The sequence below is a fragment of the Protopterus annectens genome, chromosome 11.part0 (assembly GCF_019279795.1).
Source record: "Protopterus annectens isolate FY-2018-M chromosome 11.part0, PAN1.0, whole genome shotgun sequence".
NCBI classification, from domain to species: domain Eukaryota; kingdom Metazoa; phylum Chordata; order Ceratodontiformes; family Protopteridae; genus Protopterus; species Protopterus annectens.
In genome coordinates, this window is record NC_056745.1 from 1,217,418,753 (window position 1) to 1,217,431,589 (window position 12,837).

At 36.4% G+C, this 12,837-nt stretch overlaps 1 protein-coding gene across 5 annotated transcripts in view; it reads left to right on the top strand.

Moving 5' to 3' along the window:
• The window catches only part of LOC122815798 (CD276 antigen-like), a 278,889-nt gene that overhangs the window by 164,344 nt on the left and 101,708 nt on the right, over positions 1-12,837 (top strand). The gene's annotated exons all lie outside the window — the stretch shown is intronic.

Below are 12,837 nucleotides of genomic sequence, written 5' to 3' on the forward strand. Positions count from 1 at the left end.
TTGCTAACAATAGGGTGAACAGAATCACTCTCTCTGTCTCTCTCTCTCTGTATATATATATATATATATATATATATATATATATATATATATATATATATATATATATATACACACACACATATATATATATATATATATATATATATATATATATATATATATACACACACACACACACACACACACATATATATATATATATATATATATATATATATATATATATATATATGTATATATATATATATATATATATACTACAAATACACAAACCCAGCACCAATCCACAGCCCCAAAAGTGATGCGCTCAGTAGACAACACACTGTAGGAATCACAGGAATGAGTTCATATTTGTTTATTCCACAGCAAAAATTGCAGCAAAAATAGCAGCATTCAGAATGATTTCCCCATGTCAAGTAAAACAAAGCATACTGGTTTCATCACATAGGTGTTTAATTTATTTATTTGCATTTGTTAACCGGGTTGGTCCAGCTGGGTAAGAATTACCCTTTTTCAGTGGAGACCCGAGGGGAAAAGCCCCAAACCGACATGCAAATACATTATGAATAGAGACAAATTAACAATATTACAGAGGAAAACAATATAAGTGCTAAATGATCCCAGCGGTCTCTCCAACAAACCCTTAAATACCAACGCTATTAATTAAATTTAAATTTAAAGTAACCTCCTGTAATGCGCACATGAATACAACAGTGTGTAAATATAAATATATACAACTCGTGTATACACTTACATATATATAATACAAAAAGAAACAAGTATGTAAACAGATATACTAACAATAAAAATAAAAATAAAAATCCACATATACATCAATATACTTCATACATATATGCTTACACATTCAAAAATTAAACTCCAAAAGGAAAAACAAAAAGGAAAAAACAAAAAATGTAAATAATGTATATAAAAATCTATATAAACATATACAAATAAATGTACACACACGCATATATATCTTACCACCGGTGTAAGTGCAAACATAAATATACATATATACAGCATACCAATATTTGCAACATATATGCCAATATTTTCAACTTATGCATGCATACACACATCCATACACACACACACACACACACACACACACACACACACACACACACACACACACACGTATATATATATATATATATATATATATATATATATATATATATATATGTACATGTACATGCACGCATACATATAGCTGTAAACATATACACAAATTATATTACAAACAAATTACACCTTCCTCATATATACATTCCAATTATAAATTCTCATTTAAACCAGGTTTATATAGTGCTCCTAATCTAAGTATCCATGTTTTTTCTTTGTTATCCAAAATTTTATGTTTCCTACCCACACTGATATTTTCATCAATAACTCTATTGATCCCCACAAAAATAAAATGTGCTCCTACATGTTCCAAGTAGTGCTTATATAACACACTATGAGTTCTTTTACAATTGACATCACTCAAATGCAGGGCCATCCTTTGAAGGGTCTCAACATTTGTCCAATATAAAAGGCCCCACATATGCATACTGCCATATATACTATCCAATCACTACTGCAAGTAACCAAGACTCTAATATCAAATACCCTAGCTGTATTCACTGATGTAAACGATTTTGTTTTAGATACTAATTTACAATATATACAGTTACCAGAAAAGGTACTACACCTCAATGTTTCTCGTCTGTTTCCTTGCCCATGAATTAACTTTTTTTATACTTATTCAAATATTCTCTCAAATTTTTCCCCCTTCGATAACCAAAGTTACATTGATTTTCGATTATTTGTTCAAAAAAAGATCATTTTTCAAAATGGGCCAATGTTTCTCTATTATTTGTTTAATTTTTAAGGTATTAGTACCAAAAGTAGTAATTAATCTCAATTTATCATCCATTTTATCTGCCTTAACCTCATCAGTTTTTAACAACTTGCTTCTTTCCTGAATATTACTGGACTCATATGCTTCAGTTACTGATTTCTTTTCATAACCCCTATATGAAAACCTCATTCTCATTTCTTTTGCTTCATTCTCAAAATCTTGTTGGTTACTACAGAATCGTGTCAAGCTCATAAACTGTCCCCTAGGTATGTTCTGAATCACATGTGCAGGGTGACTGCTGCTTGCTTCCAATATTGAGTTCTTGGAAAAAGGCTTTCTAAATAAGCTAGTAGCCATAGTGCCATCCAATAACTTCATAACATTTACATCCAAGAAATCAATATTGAATTGCTGGGTTTTACTTGTGAATTTAATACTAAATTCGTTTCTATTCAAATATTCCACAAATTCATACCACTTTTCAGTGGTTCCCACCCATATGCACCAGCAATCATCAAGGTACCTATGCCACACATTCATATATTGCTTGTACTCATTTGCTTCGGTAGAGATAATTTTATCCTCTAGATAACCCATAAATAAATCTGCATATATGGGTGCAAAATTCGTACCCATGGCAGCACCTTGATTTGCAAAAAACATTCCATCTTGTATATAAAGGTATTATGTTCCAGAACCAAACCTAACATTTTAAGTGTGAATTCAGTCTGTGCCCTATCAAACAGTCCAGAACTGTCTACCCAATATTTAACTGCAGCTAAGCCACCCTTATGCGGAATACAAGTATATAATGATTGGACGTCCAAAGTGCATAAATAAGCACATGTAGGAACCTATATATCACTCATCAATTTCAAGAATTCAGTACTGTCTTTGATTCTAGCCCTAATAGATAACAACAATGGTTTTAATCAATTCTCTAAATATTTAGACAATGGCTCAATCAAAGACCCCTACTCGAAACAATGGGTCTTCCTGGTTGGTTCAATATAGTTTTGTGAATTTTGGGCAGTATATAGAAAGTGGGTGATTCTGGTTCAACCATTTTCAGCTGTTCACATACCTCACTAGTAATCATCCCATCTTCTACAGCCTTTTCCAAAAATATGTCAATAACAGATTTAAAGCCCCATCCGGGGTCAAAAGGTAATCTCATATATGAGATGGGATCATTCAACTGTCTCATCACTTCCTTGTCATATTCTAAGGATTTCCAAAGCACAATAGCCCCTCCTTTATCAACTTTAACTTCCACCAATTGATTATCATTACATAGGTTTTACAGGGCTACTTGTTGCCCTTTGTTCAAATTCCTACTGTAATTTCTAAAAACCTCATTTTGATTAATATGCAAGTCACATAAAACACGCTCCTCAAACATTTTAACTATAGGGTGGTAGGGGGCGGAAAAGTGGATTTCTTAATTTTAAACCTAGATGCAGACAAGCTAACCTCAGAATTGGCAAAGAAGTATTTCAAATTCAACAAACGACAACAATTCTTAATGTCAGAAACAGTGGATACATGAGACACAAAAAAAGCAGGTACATAATTCAAGCCTTTATTAAGTACTTTGCTTTCATCATTAGTTAGAATACGTGATGTTAAATTCACCACCAAATTTTTTCATCTTGAACACCAGCTGTTGACATATCTATGTCTCTAACATTTTCTTGAAATTCAGTTCCACATCTCCGATGTTTATGCCTTTTTCCCCCCTCATCTAAAGGGCCACTACATCATTTCATGATAGGAGATACATTATCACCACTGTCCAAAATTTCAACATCAGTGTCAGTCAGGTTAGAAGAAAATTCTGATGTACTGGAATCCCCTTCAAAAACATTAACACTTGGTTTCCTTAGTATAGATTTCACTCTTTTCCTTTTAATAAACCCTTTCTTTCATTTTTATCATTAGAAAAGCAAACCATTCCTTTTTTATGCTTCCATGCATAAGCCATTCCATTATTAAAGTCATTAACATCCCTGGTATATTTCTTCATTTTGCGTGCTTTCAGTTCCCCCTCATAATCTTCAATCTCCTGCACATACTTTTTGTTCCTTGCCATAACATTACTGTCAGCAATAAAAAGTTGTACTTGCTCATACCATTCATTAACCTCAACTTTATATGACACCAAAAACTTTTCATAATGTTCTATTAATAACTCCAAGAACAATTTTGACATTACTTGCTGAACACTACGCCATTTTTTAATAAATTTTTCATCATCCTGAACCACGCCAGGTTCAACATACACCCGTAAAACCCTAGGTGCAATACCAGCCGCCAAATATGCCTTTAGCAGCTTTATGTGCCATATAGTATTCCTAAATTTCTTAGATTTGTCCGATAGATGTTTAATTCAAGTTTCCATGTCCGTTTCCTTTTCATGTCAGTGTGTATCTGCATTGTAGATTTATCGCCTCCAGCAAACATAGTGACATCATCCTTATCGGCTTTTAGTTCAAATATCCATGTAAATTGAACCCTGTGGCCATATTCCATAAAGATCCACATTCAATAAAGTCAAAATGTCAAATGAAGCCCTCGATCAGCACTCAAAATATTAAAGACATACAACCCAACAGCACATTTCCGGCCTTTTGGAAGCCTTGCTCTGTGCACCAACTGTTGGGTTGTGTGTATATATATATATATATATATATATATATATATATATATATATATATATATATATATATATATATATGTGTATACCCTGTTAGCCCTGTGCCCTACAAAGTCTAGGAATCCAGTTATGAATCAATATGAACAAGGCACTGCAAGTGGTGGTATGAAATGGTTTCACAAACGCTTGAATAAATCTGCTGAAAGTTATAGTTTTAAATTATAGTAGTGGTACTTTAATAAATTATAAATGCTATCTAGAGCACAGTAACACGGGTGATGCCAAGGCATGAATCTGTATATGGCAATAAAGTGCATTCACTTTCAGTATAAGGACTGATGGTATAATTTTAAAATAATTTTGCAAATAATTCTGTGGCAGCATGTTGATTAGAGTCAAGATTTAATTGTCGTGTGGAGTATTTCAGGATTCCTTAGCAGTACCACAACATTATACATAGAGAACAATAAAACAAAGAATAACTCCTAGCTTAAGAGGACATTTTTTGCTGCACATTTCCCACATACTGCATCTCCAGCCTTGATGTGAAACAAAGATCACTTACAGATTGCAAACTGTTTGTCAAAGAGCAGTCTGACAATTAGAAGGTTTACCAAGTGATCATGTGATCGCTTTTGACAGTTTGCAAACTGTTAGACTGTTGTTTAAAAACATTTTACAGTTTATAACTGTCATTAAGCAACTGCAATCCCTCATAGACAGTTACAGAAATATAAAACGGGTGTATTACACAGGGTGTAAAATTCAATTACTGCAGCTCTGATGGTAGATGTCACATTGCAGCTCTGCTGTTGGATTGCCTTGGGGCTGCCTGCCATGGTCTAAGACACAGAAAACTGAAAAAAAATACAACACTTTTCTAACCATTGCTTGTAAAACTGTCAGGTTTGCCCTGTCTAATGAGTCATGATATAAAAGCAAAATTATAACAGCAGCAGATAACTTGCCAAAGGTCCACTTGTGATTCCACAGCAGAACTCATTTTGGAATCAGTTCATTACTAATATTTTCAATAACAGTGTATGAATTAAATGGCATGCCAGTGTTCACATCCTACACACACACACACACACACATATATATATATATATATATATATATATATATATATATATATATAGATATATATATATATATATATATATATATATATATATATATATATATATATATATATATATATATATATATACATACGAGTGCATTTTGTCTGAATCACAAATGCATTGTTAGCAGCAGCTTTAAAGCATGCTGTAGTTTGACTCAAGCTCTTATATATATTTCAAACAAAACAGGTTATTTAAACATGTTCTAGAAGACAAGATGTACTGTTTGCACAGCACTGAAACATTAATGTTCCATTCTCAGCAAATATTTCACAACTAAATCATTTGCATTAATGTTGTATTCATTAAATAATCCCTGTTTGACACTTGAAGGTTTTGAAGAATATTGCACTGATGAATTATTAAAAGTCTGGTATGTTCTGTGATTCTACTACTTGACTAAGAATTTTACACTTGGGAGTAACTCTTTACCAGTCTTGCACTACTAGACTCCTATGGTTCTTTCCTTTATTTTTTATTCCCACTAGTAAATTGTAATAAAGTTCAATTCTCAACAAAACTTCCAAAGTAATGAGTGCCTTGACAGCTTCAGTGGTTATTTCTTTGCTTTGATATATTTTTCTTGCCCCTGTGTTTGTTTGCCACTGTGTCAGTACTATTGCTCAGTTGCTTCCCATCAGTCTGTTGAGAACAAGCTGTGGCAACACAGGCAGCCATGAGAGGTGTTTCTGTTATAGCGCTAATAATCTCGCCCCTGGTATGTACTCCCACACATATACTCTATGGTGGCCACTGTCACTGAGTTAGCCCTCAGTCTTATGGCCCCTGGTGCTATGCAGGCATCCATCTACATGCCTGCAAATCGAGTGACTGGGACCACTGATTCCCTCTACCTTGGATAAGTAATTTGTCAATAGCTACTCACTCAAAACCTTCATTGCCCAGTTATTCCAGCACAGAAGAAACTAGTCAGACTTTGGTTATCTGAGTCTTAGTCAGGGCTTTATCCCTCTGCACCATAGTGCTGAACTAGCTTTAGTGAAATTTGCATTTTATGTTGAAAACAACTGTCCTCTCCATGTTTGTGTTGCTACACAGTAACTCACTGCTGGGTATTGGAGCTGTTACATCCCAATCAGCATACCAGAACAACAAGCATTGACTTCTACCAGACCTATGTATTCTTTTTTGTTTTGTTTTTTTTTTTTTTGCTTTTGCAGAGGGTACTTGTAGTCCTCCTTCTCTTGACTCCAAAGTAAATTAATGCATTGGTTGTTCATGCCTATATCAAACAGTTCATAAATTAATTTTTTATAGCATAAATAAAAATAAACCAAAACAGCTTATGAGTGATTTCAACAAATTTAAAATATCAAAGTACTTTACTTGGACAGATTTGTCTTATTGGTTGAAGGTCATTTATTTAAATTTAGAATATAGACTGTCGTTTTTGCTGGCTTGAGAAGCTTTGACTGTATCTCTGCGTGCTACATTTTAGTACAAGTGTAAGTATGAATTTGTCCTTCCCTACTGTTGTCTGATCTCAGATTTAATATTTATAAGTTGCAGGCAGTATGGGGGTGGGGGGGCAGAAGGGGACTTGCCCTCTGCAAGAAATAGATTTCACGTATTTATTTGTGCATTTTGATATTTTGAGACCAATATTTTTAAATTCAGGAATCTTGTTATTCACAATAGTATGATGTAATCATGTTATTATACTGTGTCAGGAGTTATTTTGCTTGGCTTAACATGCATAGTAGAAACCATTGTATAGAAACGTGATCACAGTTTCAAAATACATCACCAGAGTTAAGTAATTTCTTTTATAAATTCAAATGTACATTTATGTTAAGGGAACCATTATATTTCTCAATGTGCATTTGCCTGACTGTTAATTTGCTGATATTGTTGGTATAAAGCTGTGATTTGTTCAACTTCCATAATATCTGATATACGTATAAGAGAGAGGCACAGAGAGAGAGAGAGAGAGAGAATATAATGCACTAGTATTCATTCCTCAACATTATATTGCATATTGCAAGGAAAAATGGAGTTTAAAGCATATACATATGAGTTGTTAAAGGAGCTATTGAAATATATCTGCACAGTATGAACACCTTTCAGAATAGGGAGGAGAGTTCAAGAGAGTTCTTAAATTAAGGGATGACCTAAAAGCAAAAGAAATGTGAGAATGATGTAGGCATAGATACTAGAATGCCCTGGAGCAAATTAGAACATACACAGAATGGGTTGGAGAGCCTACAAGAGGAGGAAATGATACAGCTTCAGGATGCTGCACTAAATGGATTATTATCTGAAAACTGTACATGAATCTCATAAAATAGCATATAAACAAACCTTCTTTGACAATAACCCAAGGGTGTATACCCTTCTAGTAAAAAGAACCCATAAACACAAAGTTGAATGGAAGGTGTCTAAACTGAGAGATTTCAAGTCTGGTAAAATCTTTAGGAGTCCAGGGGAGATTGCTAATATATCTAGGAACTTTTATGTTACCTTATATGATGAACAAAATCCTACACCAAATAATGAGTCACTGTTGCATACATTTTAGGTCACTGGTTCAAATGTAGGCTGGGATATGAGAGAGGAATAAAATATCTGTGGAATATATTCAGAGTAGATAAAAATGGTAGTGAAAAGGCAAAAGCTAGAGAAGATGCCTGAATCTGAAGCCATTTCATTTGCGATATGGATGATAGGTGGAGAAGCCTTTTGGAGATCTTTGGGGATCAGGTTAATAGAATTTTAAATTGAAATCATATTCCCCCATAGAGGAAAAGGGATTATAGTCACTGTAGATCTCAAGGATCCAGCAGCCCATCTCCTTACTATACAATGATTACAAGACATTTATATTTCTGCCTGTAATCCGTCTATCCATTCACCCATACAGCCATCCACCCATCCATAACCCACTTTTCCACATTTTTGCACATGTGGTTGAGGTGTGACATCTGCAGTGATCATCATCATTTAGAGCCAATGTTCACACTGCCTGGTGGCTAGCCCTGCTTTGGTTGTTATTCCATACCAAACACACACATGCTCTCACCCCTATGGCCAATTTAGAGTGTCTTAATATTTCTCTTTACAATGAGAGTGGTAAACTATTATCAAGGATAATAAATAGTGGTTAGTGAGGTTTTGTTAATGCTGTCAAAAGTTTGCCAACATAAATTAAACTCTGACAATACAGTCTGATCCTTAGTGAAGGGAGTCACCCATAATGCTAATAATCCCCTAAGTCCGGACTCACAGGAGGGGTATCCATATTCGCAAAGACACCCACACCGACAGACTGCCCCAGGTGCATGCATAACAGACCATCAGACCTCTTAGACCATGAGCGGGCTTACAGTACATGGCAGCATATTTTGGGCAAATTTGTAACTCATCCTGAAAACACTATTCTGGCTACAAGAAAAGCCTAGAGGCCTCATGTGTACAGGGTGCATGCTAGAAACCCTCAATTACCCTAATATAGACTGGGACTTCGCCCAAGGCAAACACCCTAGCCTTCAGTTCCTGGAATTCATAAACTCCTACTGGAACAAACTGGCCAATCTCATCCCACCAAGGACCAAACATTTGATCTTTTCAATAATACTAAGTGTCAGGAGCACCCACTCATCATATAACCCCATGAAGACACTGGTGGATCAGAAATCTCAGCCTCACTGGTGAGGGTCCTCATCCACCCCTGAAATAAAAGGCCACAGGATCTCAGAACTACCAACAAAGACTTCAGTAAGGGTCTCCCTTTGGTCCCCTTTAAGGCCGAAAAAGCCCGGAAATCTCACTACAAGCATGATTTACTGCAACCTACCCTTCTACCAGCACCTGCAGGGACTTATGGATAAACCAATCAAACATAAACACTCTTGGATAATGTGTACCAAAACCAAAAAGCGATCACTCTAGTCAACCCAATATAAACAAACAAAGGGAACTAAGGAGGCAAGAACTACCAGAAACAAGCAAAGTAAGACAAAGGTAAAGACACCCTAAATAACTATAAAGTAAAAGGACTAAGATCACTAAAGTAAAAACACAAAGCAAATTTTGAAGAAAATACTCCAAGACTCAAAGGAACAATAAATAAAGCCCTAAAGAATCAAATAAACCAAAAAACTGAGGAAACTGCCGGGCATACTCAGAGAACTAGTTCAAAAATGATTGATCCTACATTCATCCTACAATATAGCCTTAACCAGCCTTTATTAGAACCCAGGTTCAGAAAAGGAAACTTCTCCCAGGAGCAAGGAGAACTTCTCCCTTCCCCCCAAAAGAAAACTACCTCATCTCCCAAACCAAGTAGAAACCCTACCAAAGCAAAACCCACCCGGCATCCTGCTCCAATGAGCAAAAACCCGGCTGTGTGCAATGGAACCAGATGAATTAAACCCACTCCATAGGGACAGCTGTTCAATCATAGATCTTCACCTCTGGATACGTGCCAGGGGTCAATGCTCTTCAAACTGTGGTTACGTGCCACAAAGGCGGTGCCTTTTACCGTCCTCTAAATTCGGCGGCCCGTGGCCGACAGGCCTTATCTACCAAAGTTGGCTTGACAAGCCTGTAGTACATAACCCCATAAATAAGACTTGCCCCGAGAATTTGCAGACTTCGGAATTTGCAGACTTTGGATCTTTCATTCAGGCAGATCATGCTTTCTAAACTTTGTTGACTTTTTGAAACAGTCCACCCAAGAAGTCACCAAAGGGATGGCGGTCATACAGCCTACCTCAGCCTGGCGAGCCCTTTGGAGGCCTTTGATACCGGGCCCCATTGAAAAACTCATCAGCTTAAATGTTGTACATCACAAGAGTGACCCACAAATCACTGGATGGGTTAACCCACAGGGTCAACCAGCTTCCACCATGTCAGGTGGCTGGTGTACCACCAGGTGATGGTGTGTCACAGGGGCTCAGTCGCTCAGGCTGCCTCTCAGTTCAGTGTCTACTTTTCAGTACAAATGGGCTCAGTAGGAAGTTATAGCTGACAAAAGTTTTGACAAATAGAGCAAACACATGCAAATATAGATAAAAACACATCAACTGTCTGTCTTTCGAAAGGGTCTCCTGAAACGGATAACTGGTGCCAGAGCCTGGCCTGGCCATAGCCCATAAAAAATGCCAAAATACCCATGAAAAAAAGGTTACCCCTAGCTACCAAATAAATGGCAATCCAGAAAACTACAGAGACCTGGTATCCAGGGACCTGGGGACCTGTCATGATAGTAGTCTGTCGTGTTGATAAAGCTAGGGAAAAGTAGCTACAAAGAGTTCTACATTGCCTACCTTATCTGTGAAGGTTCTCATCTAAGATCAAGAAGTCTCATATCTCCTACTCTCATCACTCATCAGACTCATGATTGGTACATCTCGGACAAAGAATGTATCGACCGACACTTGCATATTATCTGACCCGACACTTGCAGCCAAAAGGAGGGTCAAAGGATAATGTCCTAAATGCTGTCTGGAAAACTGCCCAGCTCTACTTACTAGTCAGCCGCTGCTCGCTTGAGGGTGACCTTTGCCTAACAACATACAAGATACAAAACCAGAGATTTCATGCCAGATTTGATGAAAAAACTTCACCTCCGTCAGTAGATCCGTCAGAGGCGGGAAGGCGAAACCTCTACCACGGCTAGCGGCTAGGTGCTGGAGATGGAGGATCTACCACATAAAAGACTCCTATGCTAAAATCTAGAATCGGTATATGTGAGGCGAAGGAGCAGAGCTGGTTCCTTAGAGAAGAAATCTTGAATCGGAGATGGGAGATACTGAATAGGGATACCTCTAAAGTGTCACTGTCACTGCTCGCAACAGCACAACAAAATAATGGGTTCCCCTCCATACTAGGTAAGCCGGCGTCAAGCCCTGAGCTATAGTAAATGCCCTCGGGCAGATCTGGCTAGTAGCCTAGTATGAACCTATGAACCTAAGAAAGCATTTTTATAGGGTTAGCTCGACCTGTAATTCTGAGGATCCTGGCAATTTTTAAGTTCTAAACCAAGCTGGGAAAATTGACAAGAAACATACATCATGGGTCAAATGCTTGTATAATAGTGAGGTAAGATTCATCCTGAAGATTTTCCCTTGAAAGGGGGCATCAGACAAGGTTGGTTTCCCTCCCCACTTTGTTTTATGTAGATCCATTGGCAGAGAAGATTAGGACTTCATGACTTGAAGGTCATGATTGGGTGAGGTACCTTCAAAAATTGGCCTTGTTTGCAGATGATATAATAATAATGTTTTTTCTAACCCCTAGTCAGAAATTCCTTATCTTTTTAATCTCTCTGATGAATTCCAATTCATTTTGGGTTATAAGAACCAAAGGGATAAGACTGAGACTATTTCAATGAACTATGTCCTACCCCATGATTTGATGCAACATTTTTCTTATTTATGGAGACATGATGAAATGAAAACTTGAGTATATGGATTAAATGAAATATTAAATCAGCTACACAAGTGAGTTAGAAATACATTTAGAAGGCAATAATTCAAAAGCTACAAGAAAGGTACAATAGGTATGGATTTGGATTCAATGTATTAGGATATTTCATGCCCCTTTAATTGTATATCTGGCATTTCATATTTTTATATTTCCTGAAGAGAAGGTCTGGTCTGTTATAGACCCAGAAATCATGAAACTAATATGGAATGGGAAAAATGAGGGATTATAAAGATAGGGTGATACTTCAACAAGGTTAAGGAGGTTTAGCACTTTCAAATTTAAAAAAGCTTGTATGAGGCAGCTGAGCTAAAGCTACTTTATTTAAAGCAAATGAGATAATACATGCTCAAGTGAAAATTGTTACTTAACTTCAAGGCTCAAGTCTGAGATGGTGACAAAGTTGCAGATTTTTGGAGATGGGCATGTAGGGTGATTCCTGTAATTATGAGAAGAAAACATATTCTTCAGAAAGGAAACCAATTTGTAAATTCTAAATCGGTCATGTTTTAGTGTTGGAGTAAGGAGCTGTTGCCAGAAAATGAGAGGAAAAGAGACTATCTAGGTAGATAAGTACGGTGTAATGGAAGAAGATATGCACTTGTGCAGTTTATACAAATATGCTATCAAACCAATATATTTTAAGATTTTTGGGTGGAAGTGCCTGCTCTGGTACTTTTATACACCTGCTAGACTAGGTGATATGTACACAAATGACTCAAAAGCATGTTAGAGATATATTGAAGGTAATCCTAAAG